The sequence below is a fragment of the Parasteatoda tepidariorum genome, chromosome 8, assembly GCF_043381705.1.
Source record: "Parasteatoda tepidariorum isolate YZ-2023 chromosome 8, CAS_Ptep_4.0, whole genome shotgun sequence".
NCBI classification, from domain to species: domain Eukaryota; kingdom Metazoa; phylum Arthropoda; class Arachnida; order Araneae; family Theridiidae; genus Parasteatoda; species Parasteatoda tepidariorum.
In genome coordinates, this window is record NC_092211.1 from 15407210 (window position 1) to 15425870 (window position 18661).

General features: G+C 25.8%; 1 protein-coding gene and 1 long non-coding RNA gene across 7 annotated transcripts in view; one reads left to right on the forward strand and one right to left on the reverse strand.

The window, feature by feature from the left end:
• LOC107450672 (uncharacterized) overlaps nt 1–12662 on the forward strand; it is a 180631-nt gene extending 167969 nt beyond the window's left edge. The window contains exons 7-9 of one of the 2 annotated variants that reach the window (XR_006225030.2): nt 288–421; nt 3689–3937; nt 11079–12662. This is a non-coding gene — a long non-coding RNA (uncharacterized lncRNA). The remainder of the gene's footprint in view (nt 1–287; nt 422–3688; nt 3938–11078) is intronic. The other variant, XR_011637388.1, reaches the window with a different exon arrangement.
• Nucleotides 1–18661, reverse strand: part of LOC107450666 (homeobox protein abdominal-A homolog) — a 100625-nt gene that overhangs the window by 22291 nt on the left and 59673 nt on the right. The gene's annotated exons all lie outside the window — the stretch shown is intronic.

Below are 18661 nucleotides of genomic sequence, written 5' to 3' on the forward strand. Positions count from 1 at the left end.
AAAGAAGTTATGCATTCAGTTATAATACAGTTTCTTAAAATGGTAACTTCATTGATTGACTAAATTTAAAACATTTCTTTCAAAGAAATTTCAGAAGAAAATTTCGGTTAAAAATAAAAACAATTTTTTATCTTTAAAACACAACTCTTCCAGGACTGAGATAATTCAAACGCTTTTTTTTCCTTCATATTTTTAGTCAAAATTTATTTCAATATTAAACTTACAAAAACTCCAAACTACTACAAGCAAAACTTTTTATAAACTTCCAATTTTTATTTAAATTTCAGGCACTATTATCTCAACGATACTGGGAAACTAACTCATATAGTGTATGGAGAAAAGACTGTGTGGTAAAGCAGAATAGGAGAAAAAATATTTATTCCCAATAAGCCTTTCACTTTTCCCATAAAAAATGCTTCACGTAAGTAAACAGTTCAGTACATTTTATAAAAAGAAAAGTTTCATCGCCTACATCATTCGCTAAAGCTAAATTTTTAAAATTTTCCTTAATATAGAAATGTTTAACTATTATTTTTAAAAATAAATAATATTTATTGGTAACGATGGATTAGTGGCAATCCGTCCAGAACTGTATAGGCATCGTCCCTTCAGCATTAGTGATGGTATTAGTTACCATTGCATATATGACACACAATTATCTCTAATAGTGATCTATGGTGCTATAACAGCCCAGCGGTACGTTTGTGACATCGTTCAAACCCACGTGTTGCCACTCATAGCAAGTCTCCCAGGAGCCATCTTTCAACAGAGGGAAATTGTGGCCATACGCAGCAAGGGGTGACACAGGACTGCCTCGCTATAATACTACCCTTTTTTGGCCTGCTTGATCTCCAGATTTGACACCAATCTCTAAGGGTGGCAAGTTGCTCAGCCTCCAAGTTTAGTCGAATAGGAGGCGTGTTTACAGCAACTGTAGAGCCAGATGTCACAGGACATCCAAAGGGACTTGTAGGCCTCACGCATCGTGCATTCACGCTGGAGGTGATAAAACAGGGTACTAAAGCCTCCTTTCATTTGCATTTTTTTCTTGCAATAAATAATCATTTTGCTTCGATCTTTTAATCACCTACTCATATTAACGCAGTATTTACTTATGTAAATTTTGTTTTATTCTGGAAATTTTTTTCTTGGTGCGTGAATTTTTATGGCAATGTGTGTATTTCAAACTATTTTCTCCCAAATTAAATGAGAAAATGATCATCTCTTAGATAAATTTTAAAGGGTTTAAAAGGGTCTTACATTATTATTATTATTATTTACACTATCAGGAAGAGCGTGTGGGAAAAAAAATTCCTATTTTTAAAAATAGAAAAAAATTTAAAAAAACTTCCTTTCTATATTTTCAGGCTTTCCCTTTAATTCAACATACATTTAGTCAAAAGTCCCGTAAACTTTTCGTCTTAAAAAAATAATAATACGTTTCTATAAAATAAATCAGTAATTATTTTAAATGTAGATAAATATATTTAAAGGATAAAAAAATTTTAAGAAACTTTAAATTTTCCGTATTAAATTTACAGGGAGCCAAATTAATTGGGAAAACAATCATTCAAATAATTGGTTTTGAAGAAAGCTTTAAAATGCTTACCTAAGGAAATTAACTTATATAAAAATTATATTGAATTAGTTTACGTTAATTCCAATTTTTTTTTATAAATAATAAAATAGATGAATCTCTAAACATTTGTAGTCGAACTTTAAGAAATAGATGGTTCATAACGAACTACTGCAAAAATACACAATTTTGTATAATAATCATTATAGATTATAAATCTGATTTTCAGTTTTATTACGCAAAAAAAAATTTTTTTTTTTTGGCATGGCAGCAAAATTAAATCAAGTTTCTTAGTAACTTATATTTGAAATACAAATTGTTTACATTGTATTACAATATTATGAAACTACATTGTAAAAAGTTCAATATTTTATTTAGAGTGTGAAAGTATTACGTTGACGAGAGTATTACGTGGACGTTGAAGTAAAAGTTGGCGAGACACCATTCATTAAAAGGATTGCTTTTATATTATATATTTCGCAAGCATGAGTAGAATATAATGAATGATTCAAACTTAACGAATAGAAAAGTCGAGTTTAACAAAGGGAATAAACTTATCGTAAATTAAGTTGTTTCGTATGAAAAATAATAAGTATATTAATGAAATTAATTAAGGTTTTAAAGCAACGATAATTATTCCAAGTCTAAAGGTAACCACAACCAAATTATCATAGGTCACAGGGCTCCAATTAATCAAACTACTTAATAACAGAAGCAATTAGAAATCCTGGTTAAATTGATGGAAAACAAAAAAAAAAAGCAAAGAAAATAAGTTCAACTGTTTATTGCTTGTAAGAAAAACTGTTTTGTATGTTTGAGCGAATAATTTGATACGAATTATACCAAACTCTAAAAAAAATTGGCAATATAACAAGAAGGCAGCGTAATATTTGTGAAAAGAAAAAAAAGCATTTTCTACGGAAAAATAATTAAGCAATTTAAGTTGAATAAAAGAGTTTACACTTTTGCATTGCATTTGAAAATTAGATAACGCAAATTATAAAATTAAAAGCAACTATTTTAAACAGCATTAATTTTTACTAAACGTTACCGAATGTAATATATGTCATAAAGTTGTTATAAAAAAGTAGCGGAACTTTTTTTTTTTTTTAACTTCGTAATCGTGTAGAAATTTGAACCATAATACAAAGCATAGCGACAAAATCAGGTAGAAGAGGTTAAAGTATTTATATTCAATTGCGAAACATTTTTTTTTCTACAATTTCAAAAGAAGTGGATGGTAATTATGTTTTCATCTATAATTTGCTTTTTGAATATGTAATTACCATTTGGTCCAGCAAAATTATCAGCTTCAGATTTTTTTTCTGATTCCAGCACATGATATTTATTTATTTAGTAGTGTCAATTTTAATTATACTTAAAATATAATTTTATTATGCTTTATGCTGATTTTTAATATACTTTTTTCACTATGACGGTTAAATGTTTAAAAATTTACTTAAAAATGATAAAATTTCTTCAGAATGCCTTTAACAAATTCTAATTTTAAGATGCAGAAGTAAAGGCTGTCTATTATCTTATGATATAATTTCTTCAGTTATTTTATCAATTAACGATTCGAATATCAATTATTTGTTTGTTATATTTTAGAAATATGTATTATTAAGAAGAAAAAAAAATAGCTGTCCAAAATAATAAAAATAAGTAATTTATGAAATAATTACATACCAAGAATCTTAAATTTGCAAACTTTAGTTTCAGTTTTACAAAGTAATTTTAAAAGCGTACTTTACAAAAAAGAAGAAGGGAATAATAATAAATTTTTGAATTAACTTTCTAATAACTATAAATAACTATTCAAAGAATTATTTTTATTATACTTCAAGGAAAACAAACTTGTTCAATGGTAGATATGTTAGAAATTTAGACAGAAAATGGAAAATGTTTGTCATTTAATTCTTTTAATAGACAGAAGAGCCAATTTAGTAAATAATTTTTCTTTTGTTTCAGTTTTTTGTCTAAATGTCTTTTTAATAGGTATATTAATATAATTTAAAAAAGAATATATTTATTGTTCTAATATTATATATTTATTGTTCTAATATATATTTAAAATTAAAACTAATAGTTCTAATTTCTTTTTTATTTCAGATATTTTGCTACTTTTAAGATATATGAATAGTTCAAGCTGCTTTACGCAATCAAATAGCAAGAACGTTGTTTAATCGAAAAACATATACAAGACAGACAGAAACGTGTACGAGATTATAATAAAAAACAGGAAACAAATGCAAAAATAATTTTATCCAGGTAAATAAAACTCATACGATACAGTTTTATTCATATGCTCAACTCACTGCACTAAAAAAATATTTTAACATGGAAAAACAGAGAAAAAAGGTAAATTACAAAGCATTTTGCATTTGCATCAAATTTTGAAAATAATTAATAATAATTATTGATATTTCAGCTTTATGGAGTTAAGAAAATTATATATCCTATAAATTTTACTTGTTTTCTGACTCTTTCAATGTCTCAATATTAAATTTTGTATAGCAGATTTAAAAAGGAAATATAACTGATTTCTTTCAACGATTTATGGAAACATGATAAATGTGTAAATTAATCAGCGCTAACTATTAGTTTCGTTACATAGACAGTTATTAACTCCCATTATCTCAGGGATTTATCTAAATTTTTATTAGTTATCATTATCTTTGCTTTTTTATTTTCATTCAATAATAATTGGAGTAATTATTCCATTATTTAATATTTATTACATGAAATTCTTTTTTATGAGTTTCATATTTCTTAAAATAAAAGACGAAAAAACGAGTCTATGTCAATTCTTTGAAGATTGGTTTCAATAATTCGTTGATTAACGTCATAAATATGTTAATCAACTGATGCTAGCTACTAACCTCGTTACAGTATTAGACAATGAATCATATTATCTCGGACAGATTTATTTAATTTCTATCAAAATTTCATTAATTGTTTTGCATGTTGCTTATTATTTATTTACATTAAAGTTATTATTAATTATTATACTTACAATAAGTATATTTTAAATTTCTAAATATTTGAAATATTTTAGGAGTTGAATATTTTAAGAGAGGTGAATTCGTGTTAAAACCGTGTTTTTAGGTCTGATTTTCATGTCTCACCATTAATCATCACAAATTAATTAGTATAAGCAATGTGTGCTTATACAAAGCTAAAATATCAATAATTTGAATATTTTTAAATTAATGCAGAGTTTTTCTTTATAACTCAATAAAATTCATGTACTTTTATAGTGAATCAATAAACTCCTCGTTTAGTGATTCATGAATTACAAAGTCAATTTCCGAACTCGTAATACTGCTTTTTTTTTAAATAACAGATTTAAAAAGTGTTTCAAGAATAAATTGACATCGATTTAAAAAATGGATAATAGGTTTTTTCCCCCAATAGAAAACAGTTTCATTTGTAAATTGTGAACTCCATGCTTTGTTAATTCACAAAAACCTATGAAAAACCTGTTCAAAATATAACAATAACAACCAAATTAAATCTGCCGTATAAAACGTTATTCTAAACTCTTTTGATGTCTTTCTCAGTACATGAAAATCATACACATATTATTGAAAAACATTTTATTTTATTTTTTTAATAAATATATAGAATATTTTAAATGTTTAATGGAAATAATAAAATTATAAAATAATCTAAATACTTACCGAAATTTAAATCATAATTTACAATGTATAAAAGCTAATTTAAATTAAATATTAAAATTTACTTGAATAAATTTGTAAAAAACATAAAAATTGACGAATATTGTTGTTTAATTAATTAATAATCAATCTGCATATTTTGATAGTTTTTTAAAATATTATTTTGATAAAATTACATTAAACGTGTCATAATTAGTAAATTATAATTAAATTTCACTGCGGTTTTATAGTGGACGATTGCGGAGAGAAGCAAAGGTTGTTGTAAATATACTATTTTTTAAAGTCTAAAATATTTTAACTTAGTTTGCAATTTTGAATTATAAAAATAAGTTAAAATTATTATAATAAATATAAGATGAAATATTAATAAGGCCATTATTAAATTTGAAATTCTAAAATAATAATAATGCTAACTGTATGTTGCATGCGCAATTAATTTTACTGCTATGATTTATAACTCATAAATGCATCATGTTACTTGCTGGCATATTTCTCCTATTTGGTGAATAAGTTAGATACATCAGTTACATAAGTTAGATACATAATTATTAAATACATTGTTTATTATTTAAGTTGCTAATTAAGATGCAGACGCTGTTACCTAGGTCATAGAAATAAAAAGCAAAATATTGCATATTATATGCAGCAGTTATAAAATAGCTTTTTTTTTTTAAATATTCGTTCAGAGTTTCTTTTCTCTTTTTACATGTTTAAAATGCATTTTTTAGTTTTCACTGTTTAAACCAAGGGGCAAAAAGAAACTATATTTAATTTATTTTTTTCCCCGGTAAGCTTATTTTCAGATAGCCAAATTTAAGTATCCTGGCGAAATATTTAGACCTAAAGGAATTAAAACTAATCCAATTAAATAACGTTTAATCTAGTGAGGTGTCTATCATATGCTTAGAGTTTAAATGGTCATTAATACAAACAAATTAGTCTAAGCACACATTACAAATATTAATTTAAACTGTTTTCGATTGAAAAAAATATTTGTTAAACCATTGTTGAATATTTTCTACCTCATATTTAAATCTATTTTTATACAACATTTAATGACTCACTATTTTCTTTTTATCTATTATTTAAATCAATTTATTATTGAAATGCGTTTTTATATCAACCGGAAAGTTAAATAAAAAAAATTCATTGGCTATTAAACTGCGCAAATAATACCTGAAGGAAAAAATATTTACATTAATCGCGAAAAAAACAAACAGTATTACGAGTTTTCTTAATATTAGATTTGTAATTGGATTCATGAATTATCAATCGAAGATCCACTCCATTCATTACAAAAGTACATGAATTTTATTGAGTTAGGCAGAAAAACTCTTTCATTTAAAAATAAATAAGTCTATATAGAAGTATTATCGATTTTTATGAATTACCTACCATTGTCTTTTATTTAAAGCGGAATTTTCCATAGATCTAAAATTATGTAGTAGGAAAAACAAACAGAAAACCTTACCTAAAATTTTTGAAACATAATATGCTACCATATTTGAAATGCGTAAAAAAAGGATGTTTAAATATAATTTTATAAACAATCTTTACTAAAAATCTTTTCCAAATAATCTCAGATCATCAATGTATCATTTATTATAAGTTAAGATTGTAGGTCAAATTAATTCCCTTGTAAAGCAAAAAGCAAGGTTTAAAATTTGATAATATATATAAATAAATAAAAAATGTAGTTTGTAAAAATTATGAAGTGAAATAAACATATGCTTTTTAAAAACCATGTAAGAAATTATCAAAAAATGAATTTTCTAGTGTAATTTTACAGACGATCTGCATTAAAGCTAACGTTTTCGTAATAAATATTCTAGTTTGAATACACTTTTCATACATTGCAAGCTAATATTTTAATTTAACTAGCTTCGTCGTAAAAAGCAACAACGATACGAAAGGTTTTATACAGTTATATAAAGTAATTTCGCTACTCCAGTGTTGAAATTAGAAGAATTGTTTAAGGTTTCGCGAAATCTTTCTTCAAAATTTCCAATTTTTATAAGACAATTCAGTTAATAAAACTCTTTAATTTAAAATTGTTATAGGAGTTCTAATAACCATATTAGAAATGTATAAAAAAATAGTACTGAAACATAATTTTATGAGCCGTATACGCTAAACGTCCTGTTTCCATAATACATTTTCTCATTTGAATATTCTTTTCATATATTGCAAGTTCAGATTTAATTTGACTAACTCTCTGATGTAAAACAAAGGTTTTATAATACGCTGTCTTAATAATTCTTCCTGGCTCGCGTAAAGTATTTTCATATCTCTAATGCTTAAAGGCAGAAGAATTGCTTTGGGTGTAGAAATTCTTGCTCCAAAAATCATCAGAAACTGTGTTTTCTAATGCATATTCAACAGGGGAGAAGCCACAGCTGGGGGACTCATTCGACTCCAAAGAATGCAAATCTGCATAAATTAAACTTCTCTGCTGCAAGAGTGAAATGCCTTTTGGGTGTGAAGGTTTTAATTTAACCTGCGGCTGAAAGGGAAACGGCTGATTTGCATTTTTAATCACGAGCTTCCCCTGTTTGATTCTAATATTTTAATATTACATAGTAAGGAGGGTTGCTCACAGTAATTAAATCTTTGTTAGTGATTTCATAGGAAAAATAACGCTTTGTTGTCCTTTGTATATATGTATTATTATTATTCATTTTTTTATTATTTTTAGTCAGCTCCTTCCGTCTTGGGCTCATACGAAAAAATTTTTATTGTTAATTTTGATGCAGTGATTACATAAGATAAAAAACAAATATAAAAATGAAAAAAGTCGTACTGTTCTAGAATACTTCAAAGACATGAAGAATTTTAAATAAAATACAGTTATACTTTTAATTTTTGAAAAACCTTTAACCTCTGCGGACTTCATGAGGATGAGCACATAAACTTTTCATTTTTCACACAATTTTCAATAATTGTAAGGATAATTATTATTTTTTTGTTTGCAGGAATAAACATGACGCAGTAAAATACCTCTTTTCGTAATTTCAAAATGAGTGTCATTTTTCTTGAATTGCACATACCAGGTGAAATTTGATTTTAATAATAGGTATGTTTTTTATAATTTTTAAAGGGAGTATTACAAATTGATTATTGGCTTAAATAATAATTTGAGTCAAATCTGCCTTAATTAAACTCTACAGCAAGAGAAAAATCTTTCTCAATCTGAAGGCTTTAATATAATCCCAGTATTAAAAGGAAGGGCTGATTTGAATTTTTAAATACAATCTTACATTGTTAAAAATAATGTGCTTCATATTTAATTTTTCGAAACTTATATTTTATCTTTCATCTTTTTATTAATTTTTGTCAACCTATATAATATAAACTGAGACACTCTAAAAGAATATTTCAAGAAACTTATCAATAATTTTAATTTAAGTAACTGTAATACAACTATATCTATAAAAGAAGCTATCACATAACTTGAACAATGATTGTTACACACATAAACATTTTAAATTGAACAAATTTGATAATAATTGTTTCGGAAATTATTTATTTATTTATTTTGTATTTAAGAAAATGAGACATAACATTAAATTTTTTCTAGAAGTAATTAAACTACGGTTGTTAAACTTAATTTGAGGACTGCCAATGGATTTAAATTTTTTTTAAGATCAATGTTACATCATTAAATCTCAGTAGAAATAAAAAAATAAAAAAAAACACTTTTTCAAATCAATACAATTTTTTATAAAGCTCTCATTAAATGATTGAAAAGAATACTGACTCTAAAAAGCACATGAGTAGTTTTCAATGAAAAAATTTCCTTATAGCAACTTTGCCTTTCTGAATGCGTCTATCTAAAATTAGAAACTGTTCATTTAACAAAATTAGAAAGTTTGATATAATTATTCAAATCCGCAATTATGGACACGTTAATGAATTAGCAATGCTAAAAAATATAACAGAAAGAAAGTCGTCACCTATTATCTCCAAATTAGATAATATTTCAAGTATTTTTTTTAACTACCACACAAACGCTATTTATTTTTTAAAATGCAAATTCTTTTATTCAAATATTAAAATGATGACAACAAGCTTGGGTAGAATAAAAACGCCTGACGTTATTTTATAAGTCTGACGTTATTTTAATCTTGATAAAGGCAAATAGACTGCAATTAAATGCATTTTTAAGACACACTAAAAAGTTAAGATCAACAACTGTAGAAGTAATAAAATATTATGAACAAATTGTCTTTTAATTAAAGTAACTGTAGTTACAAAAATAGGTATTAAGGTGGCAAATATACTATTCTAATTGGTTTAACATTTAATTGATGCAGTGTAGCAAAATTTTACATTCGGAACAGTTTTGCAAAATAACCTCTTAAGAATTTAAATCATTATTTTTAAATATTTAGATTAATTCAACCGTTTTGTTTAAATTATGTATGGCATCAGTAAAAATCTTATTTATTGCTTGTTGAAATATTTTTCAATTATGTCACATGACTTTTCAAAAATGATCTTTTTATTTATGAAAACGAGGCTTAGAAAAAATGGTAATTTTTATATCAACAAGAAGATAGAAATCTAAAATGTAAGTGTCAATATTTTTCATATTCTGTCTAAGTAGATTTTCCTTAAACACAAAAATGCCAAATAAGAATTTTCTTTAAAAAAAGAGTTTTCTTCTTTTACTCATTTGGTTCCTCTCGTTTCGTTTCATTATTTGCAAAATATTGTATTTTGCGTACTATAGTAACGACTGGCACTTCAAATAGATAATTTTTATTCATGTTAAACCATTTAAACTAGACTCGACATTTTACCAACTTTTCAAATACTCGAGCTGACTTGATTCATTATTATCAATAAACTATTAAATTATGTCAATTTTTTTTACAAAAAAAATTTAATAATTCATAAATTTGCCCTTTTAAATCATTCCAAAATTAACACATTTAATTTTAAATTAAGAAATTTCTTTTAAGTATTAACAATTCAAAATATTATTAGCCTACTTCAATGAGAGAGACATATGTATTTTGAAACTCATGTGATTTTGTAATTCTATAATTTCTGGAAAAATTAATTTTTAAAAGGAAATGTAAACGGTTACAAAATACGTTATATCGTCAAAAACACATATCATGCTTTTCTACAAAATTAAGGAATTAGATGGGGGGAAAAAATGAATTCTCAGATATTGTTTTCTTTTAAATATAGGAAAGCTTTTCCCCCATGCAGTAAAAAGGCTGATATTTTTTTATGGTATTTTATTTTATTTAGTATAAAATCCAATTATATGTAGTAGAAAATCCAAAACTCTAGATTTTTTTTTTTTTAAAGTAAGATCAAAATCAACACGCCATTTTCAAGATGGGAGGCAGAAAAGTTTGCTAAAATGGCTTCATCTACTTTTGGAGCAAAATTTTAAAAAATTTTTCCTTAGTTATATTAACGTACAAATTATAACGTGAGGAATCTAATACAAAGTTCTACATTTTGTAAAACAAATTAAACTATTCAAATGTTTTCTTTGATTTTTAAAGGATATCAACATGTAGTCGGATATCAAAAAGTTCAACTTCGTTTGTAAAAGCCTTAATTTGATATTTTTAATATGCCTTAATTGTTTGTCTTTTTAAAATTTCATTAATTCAAAACAGTTTATCTACAGCAGATATCTATCAAAATTGGATAATTAAAAAGTTTGAAAAGGTCATGCTTGGATTAATGCGAACGCACTTGAAACTAATATATAAATGTCTAAATACAAAAATGCTAAATGTTGCTCAAATTCAATTAATTTAAATATTTGTTCATATCAATTTATTTTTATTTTGCAGATTCCGAAGTAAAACTAAGAAGAAGAAAGGATTCAAGAAAGTGTTTTTTCTTATAAATAAAATGTTTTAAAAGTAGATGAAAATGAAGAAGAAACTGAAAGGTGAAATTGTAGATGAAATTGAAAGGAGACAGTGATTTTTACCGAACTCTTTCTGATTGGTCAATCCTTCAGGGGACATTTTCTCTGGAATGTTCACCTCCCTTTTTTAACTTTCACACACTTATCAATGTCAGTCAAATGACAGGATTTACAGAGGGATCGTTATGTTACAAAAATACCGATAATGTTACGAGGGCCACTCATAGGGTACTAAACTACTCCCCCACCCCATGCAGCGAACTTTAGGATTGGTCAGTATGATGATAGGTACTAAGTACCTTCCTCAGAATTTTAAAAGTTTTTGCTACTTGTCATTTCAGATTAACTTTTTCAAAATGGTTGCGCTGTAAAAATTATATTCTGACGCTATTTATTTAAATCTAAAAAATTTGGGATAAGGTATCGAACGAGTGATTAAATGTTGGAAAATGTGGTATGTACATTTCTTTGTTTCAAAGTTACTTAAACTTAAATGCATTGGTTAATTATATATATATTTTTTTTTGTTATATTTTAGTGTTCCGGTTTTTTAAAAAAAATTAAGCTGTCTTTTAATAATTTAAAACTTTTTATTTATTGAAAATGCATTTGAGACAAATTATTATATTGAATTTAAACATTATGAAAAATGTTGCTTTGCAAATTATATTGGTTCTCTTATTATTATTAGCTTCTCTTACTTAAATGTTTACATTTTTTTACTAAACAACCATGAGATTATCTTCAAAATCATGAGTTCAAAAAATGCATACTTCAGAAAACGTCTTTAACTATAATTATTTAAAAGCAATATTTTACAAAGATATGTATTTCCAAAATCTACTGTTAACTCAAAATCAAAGTTTAAGTATAGAATGGAATTAAATTTCCATTAAAACTGCATCTATTCACTATTAAGTAATTACTTAAAGGTGAAAATAAAAAAAATAGTTTCACAGAAGGAAAATGGCTGTATTAATTATAAGAAAATAAATTATTTTGCTTTGACTTTTTATTCTAAAATCTTTTAAAGAATATTAATCCGCACTTATATTCTTAATAATGGTCAATAGTTTGTACAAGTATAATTGATAAAGTTATTTCCTTAATTGTTTGATTATTATATGAAATTCAATTTTAAATAAAATACTCTCAATTATAATTGTGCATATATAAATCAAAATTAATATTTATTCAGAAATAATATTAATGTTTTCCGGAAATTTGGTGAAAATTTTAATAGAGTATAAGTTGGAAAAGTAGTGCTCATAGAAAAGTTCGGAGTCGGGACTGGAGTTGTAGTCGATCATTTCAATTATTGTCTCTCACAGTTCTGTATTTAATAATAGATGAAAGCAAAAGAATAGAATTTTATCTAAGCATTTTTAACCTCTATGTTAAGTTTAAAATTGAAAAGCTATGTTTATTATTTTAAAATATGCTATCCAGAATCCTACGTGAACAATTTAGCTTGGATCACATTTCAATCAAACAAAAGGAAAAATTACTAATACAAGTAAAAGTAGTACTGAAATACTAATAAAAATTACTAATACTAAAAAAAAGTTACTATCTTCGGTAAAATCACAAAGTGATTGACTCATTGAACGTTTTTATATAGTCTCAGAAAAATCCGTTAGATGTTGGATCATAATATTAGTACCTTGGACCAAAATATCTTATCATATAATATCTGTAAGATGAATAAGGTGTCTAAATTGACCCATGTAAATAAATTCTAAGACCAAGAGAGGAGCTAAGAGAACTGAAAAGAGAACTAAAAGAACTGAAAAAGGTGGATGCAACACTTTGAGGAGTAACGCAAAAATCGAAATCCGACTAAAGGATGTTATTTGGAACGATAATGCTATATTTGCTATAAGTTAAAAAGGTCGCTGACCACTGACATCTTGCATTTTTATTTTTTTATTATTTTTGCTAAGTTGCGTTCCATTTATGTTTTTAATAAAATAAATTGCATATTTTAGTCACCATTTTAAAATAAAGTCGCGGTTGATATTCCATAAAATAAAAAGGCAGTAAAAATAAAAGAATTAGCTCGCTTACACAATAAAAATTAAACAATAATTCTTTCGGGTGGGTAGCGAGGTCGTTCATGTGGGGATGAACAACACTCACGCTAACGTTTACATGACGTGTACGAGGCATGCGTCGAGACAATGGCACAAAAGATAGTTTACTGCACTCCAGTCTTTTGTTCTATCATAAAGGTAATATCTATTAGGGGAACACGTCATCTTATAACGATGGTTGCACTTTTCAATGGCTCCTCCCTTTACTCATGGCTACCCCCCTCCATACATATATTTAATCATAATCATTATTACTGTTGATTATTATTAATGAAATTTAATCTTTCGCACTTTTAAATTAAGGATGGCTGTTTTCTAATACATTTAAATCCTTTTTAAAATCTTGAAACCTCATAGTTAAAAATTATTTTAAAAACTGATTTCGATTTATTTTTATTTAAAAATAATTTTTATAAACTTCTTTTAATAAAGTATTTAGGGGAAAACTGCAGCCCTTAAAATAATGTTTTGTGTTTGTTAAAGGATTGAATTATACTTTATTTTCTATACTTAAATAATTTTCATTAATTTGGTTATTGTTTATGTAACGGTATTAAATAACGATTATTAATAATGTTATTTTAATTATTAATGATTAGTATTTATTATCCGTTATTATTAAACAGTTTGAATAATTATCTACAATTATTGAAGTAACAATTTTTTAAATTCAAGTAATCACTTAGATTATTTATAGTTCGAAAAAAAAATCCTTTTATTTTTTCAAACATACATAGAGTTTAGTTGAATTTTATTTATTTTTATTAGAAAGAGACTCATATTTAAAATCTTTAGAGCATTTTGAAATTATAAAACTATGTTGTTGTTTTAAACCAGAAAGATGTCATAAAATGAAAGTAAAATCTAAATGTACTGTAAATAAATAAAGAAAAAAAAAGAGAATTTAGCAAATGATTAATAACAATTTGTCAACGCAAAAAAATTATTTTATAAACGTTATACATATAGCGTGCATATAAAAGAAAGATTGCGGGATAACCAGGGGATAATATTATGAGACAGAATCTCATGAGAACAAAATATTGTTAAAACATCGTTACATGGACAAAATATAAGGATGCAGTATCTTCAACAAAATATCGTAAGACTGAATGCCCAAAGTGAGAATATATTGAAAACCAAATGGCAACTTAATTTAAAAAATTAAATGTATTGCTGCGGAAGTATTCGTGATACTATTATTTCTGCATTCTGAGTCATGTGTGTAATTCTGCTATTATTAAATAAGGCTATTTAAATTATAAACCAACTTAAATCTAAATTGTAAGCAATCGGAAAAACAACAATATACTTTTATTAATAATACAATCCATTTTTTTCCGTTTTGGAAGTTTTTATTTGTTTTATTTATAGCTAATATGTGTGAAGATGTTTTGAAAAAGTCATAAACCGACGTAAACTGAGTATTGATGAAATCTTAGCACCATTTAAAATAGATACAAAATAGCAGTGAGGAAAAAGATTGTTTAAAGTTTCTATATTCGCTCGAGTGTTCTTCCTCGTCAAACACTTGTGTCTATTCTTAGAATATTTTTCTCAACTCAAAACCCATGAGTTGAGTTAGAATAACACAGTTAATTTTACTTTAACGCGTTTTAAATTACTAGCTCAAATCTTTTGCATCCTTGATTTATTGATTATTTTAACTCATGAACAAAACTCCTTGTAAACCGAACTTCTTCTAAAGATTTTTGAACTTCTTCCTCTTGTAGATTTCTAAAATAAAATTCAGTCATTAAAAAAAATTAAAATTTTTTACCCAGCATTGTAAATAAGTTTTGCTTTTAATTTAAGAACTTTATTTTAACAACTTCATCCTAACGGCTCGCTCATTGTGACGTTATGTTAGTTAAGTGCAAATTATTTTGTAAAGATGTAAAGAAGACAAATTATTTTGTATGACATAACTTTGTACCAAATCTGAGGTCACATTAATATTTTGTTCATATTTATGAAAAATATATTTTGTCATAATCATGAATGTTGTTGGCAATTTCAAAAAAAAATAAGGATTAAAATTTTTTTTAAATATAATGTATGTAACTAAAATTTAAGATCGTAATTGTTTCAATTATCTTAATATTTAAAAATCGAACGAATAAAAATAAATAATGTAAAGAAGACAAATTATTTTGTATGACATAACTCTATACCAAATCTGAGGTCACATTAATATTTTGTTCATATTTATGAAAAAGATATTTTGTCATAACGTTGTTAACAATTTCACAAAAAAGTAAAGATTAAAAAAAAATTTTTGAATTTTTAAAATATAATGTGTGTAATTAAAGTTTAAGATTGTAATTGTTTCAATTATCTTAATATTTAAAAATCGAACGAAGCATTTATTAAACCAACAAACTGACAAAAGTATAATGTTTGACTATTTTTAGGAAAATCTTGATTGCTGAGTTTTATTTGGGGCTATTTCGTCAGAAATAAAAAATGAAATGAGTATCTAGATTACCTTAGATCTATTTTTAACGAAGTATTTATAAAACCAACGAACTGACAAAAGTATAATGTTTAACTAATTTTAAAAAAATCTTGATTGCTGAGTTTTATTTGGTGCTATTTCGTCAGAAGGAAAAAATGAAATGAGTATCTAGACTACCTTAGATCTATTTTTAACGAAGTATTTATAAAACCAACAAACTAACAAAAGTATAACGTTTAACTATTTTTTAAAAAATGTTGATTGCTGAGTTTTATTTAGTGCTATTTCGTCAAAAATAAAAAAAATTAAATGAGTATCTAGATTACCTTAGATCAATTTTTGTGATTGAACGAAGGCTTTGCACAGATTTCTGCATAGAGTAAATATTCACAATTAGTTCTCGCGTTAAAATTAAATAAAATTAAATTTATAATTTTCCCTTTTCGTCTACTCCCCTTCGACGTTTTAGTTCGATCGGAAGAAAAAAAGGCTTCTTTAAAAGCAAAATGTAATGATTTTCTTGAACTTCAAAGCGTGCATAACCCTTTCGTTCTATTTTCGTGGAAAAAGCAGGACTTCATATCATTGCCCATATGATTAATGTAGATCGTAGAAGATTTTTGTTTTTGGAACTTGCATGATGGAATGAATGTAGCTTACAAACAACCAAACAAAAAAAAAAGGAAAGAGAGAGAGAGAGAAAGCACATATCGAATAAATGAAAAAGTTGAGCGAAAAGGTCGCTTGTCAACGACAGAGTGCCACTACATACTCTCCCTATATGTAACGTTTCGTCTCGGTTTCAGTTGTGACTTTCGCTTGTCATAACACGCTTCATGATGTGTTTTATGCGAAACTCGGTAATTTCAAAAAAGAAAAGAAAAAAAAGAAGTGCCTGAAACGGAAAAGTGATTTTTACTGCCGCCGTCGGTCAAGGTTTGGCGAGGTTTACACGCACGCACATTCAATGTCTGATATCACTTTTATGACATTCAATGAATCTTAACAGCTCGAGAGAGATTGTTATCACTGCATGGAATATACATAACAGAATAAAATAAGATATTATTTTGTATTATAAATTTGAAAATAAACTTGAAATTTGTTTGGAATTCATAAATTTGCTTTCGGCACATTGAATGCCTGTTACCAATGCACGTACATTCACGCGCTCAATTTTTCATATCATTTTTTTCTAAAATTCAAAGAATTTTAATAGCTCTAGTTTATGCGTAACATTCATGTACTATGCATAACAGAATAAAAAAACATTTTAAAATCTGAACTTGAATATATGATTGAAGTTTGAATTCATTACTTGAATGTTTAAGTAACAAAAAGCATGGAAAAAGTTTTTCTTTATGCGGTTTTGTTTCAGAAGTAAAGATTTTAAATTTGAGATCCCGCAAACAATTACAACTGTCAGAAGAATGCGGACGAGGATGTGAAATAAGCTTTAATTTATTTGTCTATTTTTGTTATTTTGCATTAATTTTTAGCAATATATGAATTTTTAGACTTAAAAAAACATTTTTTTTTAGTTCTCGACATTGAACATTGAGGTGTCTCTTTGTGTCATATATATCCTATCCATTCCCTTATGCTTCTGAAATTTCTAATATATTTAAAAAACATTTCATTTATCAAAATTTTACTTCTGATATAACATAAAAAAAAGCATTTCTGAATATTAATAGGTCGTCAATGGTTCATTACGAGAGAAGAAGTTGAGCATAGTTAGAGCATTCCTCCATTCAGTTTTATTAAGGAATTCCAGCAAGTTTGCACTTAAATAGTTTGTGTAAACTATTTGAATCATGAAATTATTAGAAAATTGTTGTTCTTAAAAATGGAACCGGCCGTAATTGTCTTATCAGCAGAATATATTCCAAAACAAAATTCTTTTAATATAATCCCTAGCATGATTATAAATTGCTAATAACATGCAATCTTGATATTTTTTAAAAGTTAAATAGGTTGCAAATAAGCTTGACAGCATAAGAAAAAATGCATATTTTATAGAAGCTTCGAAGTTCATAAATTTTGGTAAAAAATAAGAAAAAAAAAGTTAAAAGAAATTCTGAAATATTTCCTTTATATGGAATCATTTTTATGTAAACTGATCCTGGTAAATTAAAAAAAAAAGAAGGAAAAAACAGCAAAATTCTTACTTAGCTGTGTACGTTGTTATTACTTTGTTGTTTATAAATCCCAATTATTTCTAATGGCAACTCTGAATTCCTTAAAAACAATTTGCAGAACTTCTCTAATTTAGTTTCAATAAATCAGTTGCAAAATATTTCTAAGTTGGAAAATGTATGTTGTAAATTTTGAAGTTGCGTTGTAAAAAATACACTGTATATTTCTCATTCCTGTATGTGTCATTGACAGAATGTTTGAACGTTTTTATATTAAAATGCCTTTTTTGCTCTGTAACCTCTGAGTTAACCTTTTTTCGCTTCAAATATTTTCCATAAATAAATAAGAAATAAATTCCTAACTTTATTTAAAACATTCAACTAAAAAACATGCTCAATAAAGACATTTAAAGTGTTTAATTTAAACTAAAACGTTACAAATAGTGCTTTTTCAAGATAAACGCTCCACAGATTTATTCAAATGAGTTAAATCCTTAGTAATTTTTCAGGAATCTACAATGTCAATATGCAAATGAAAAAACTCAAACACATTCATTACACAACATTTCTTACGCAAACTACTTAATCTTTCTTATCCATTTGAACGATTCAATCGTGCGAATAGAATTATTATCTTTATGTTTGTTGAAATTACATATTTGATTAAAAAATAGAGAAATGATCTAAGGCGAAAATAATTCTTCCCGAGTGAGATAAATGTCAAAAATATATTTAATTAGCAATAAAGCTGAAGCACTGTACAATTGTCTAATTTTTTATGTAGGATATATATATATATATATATATATAAGTG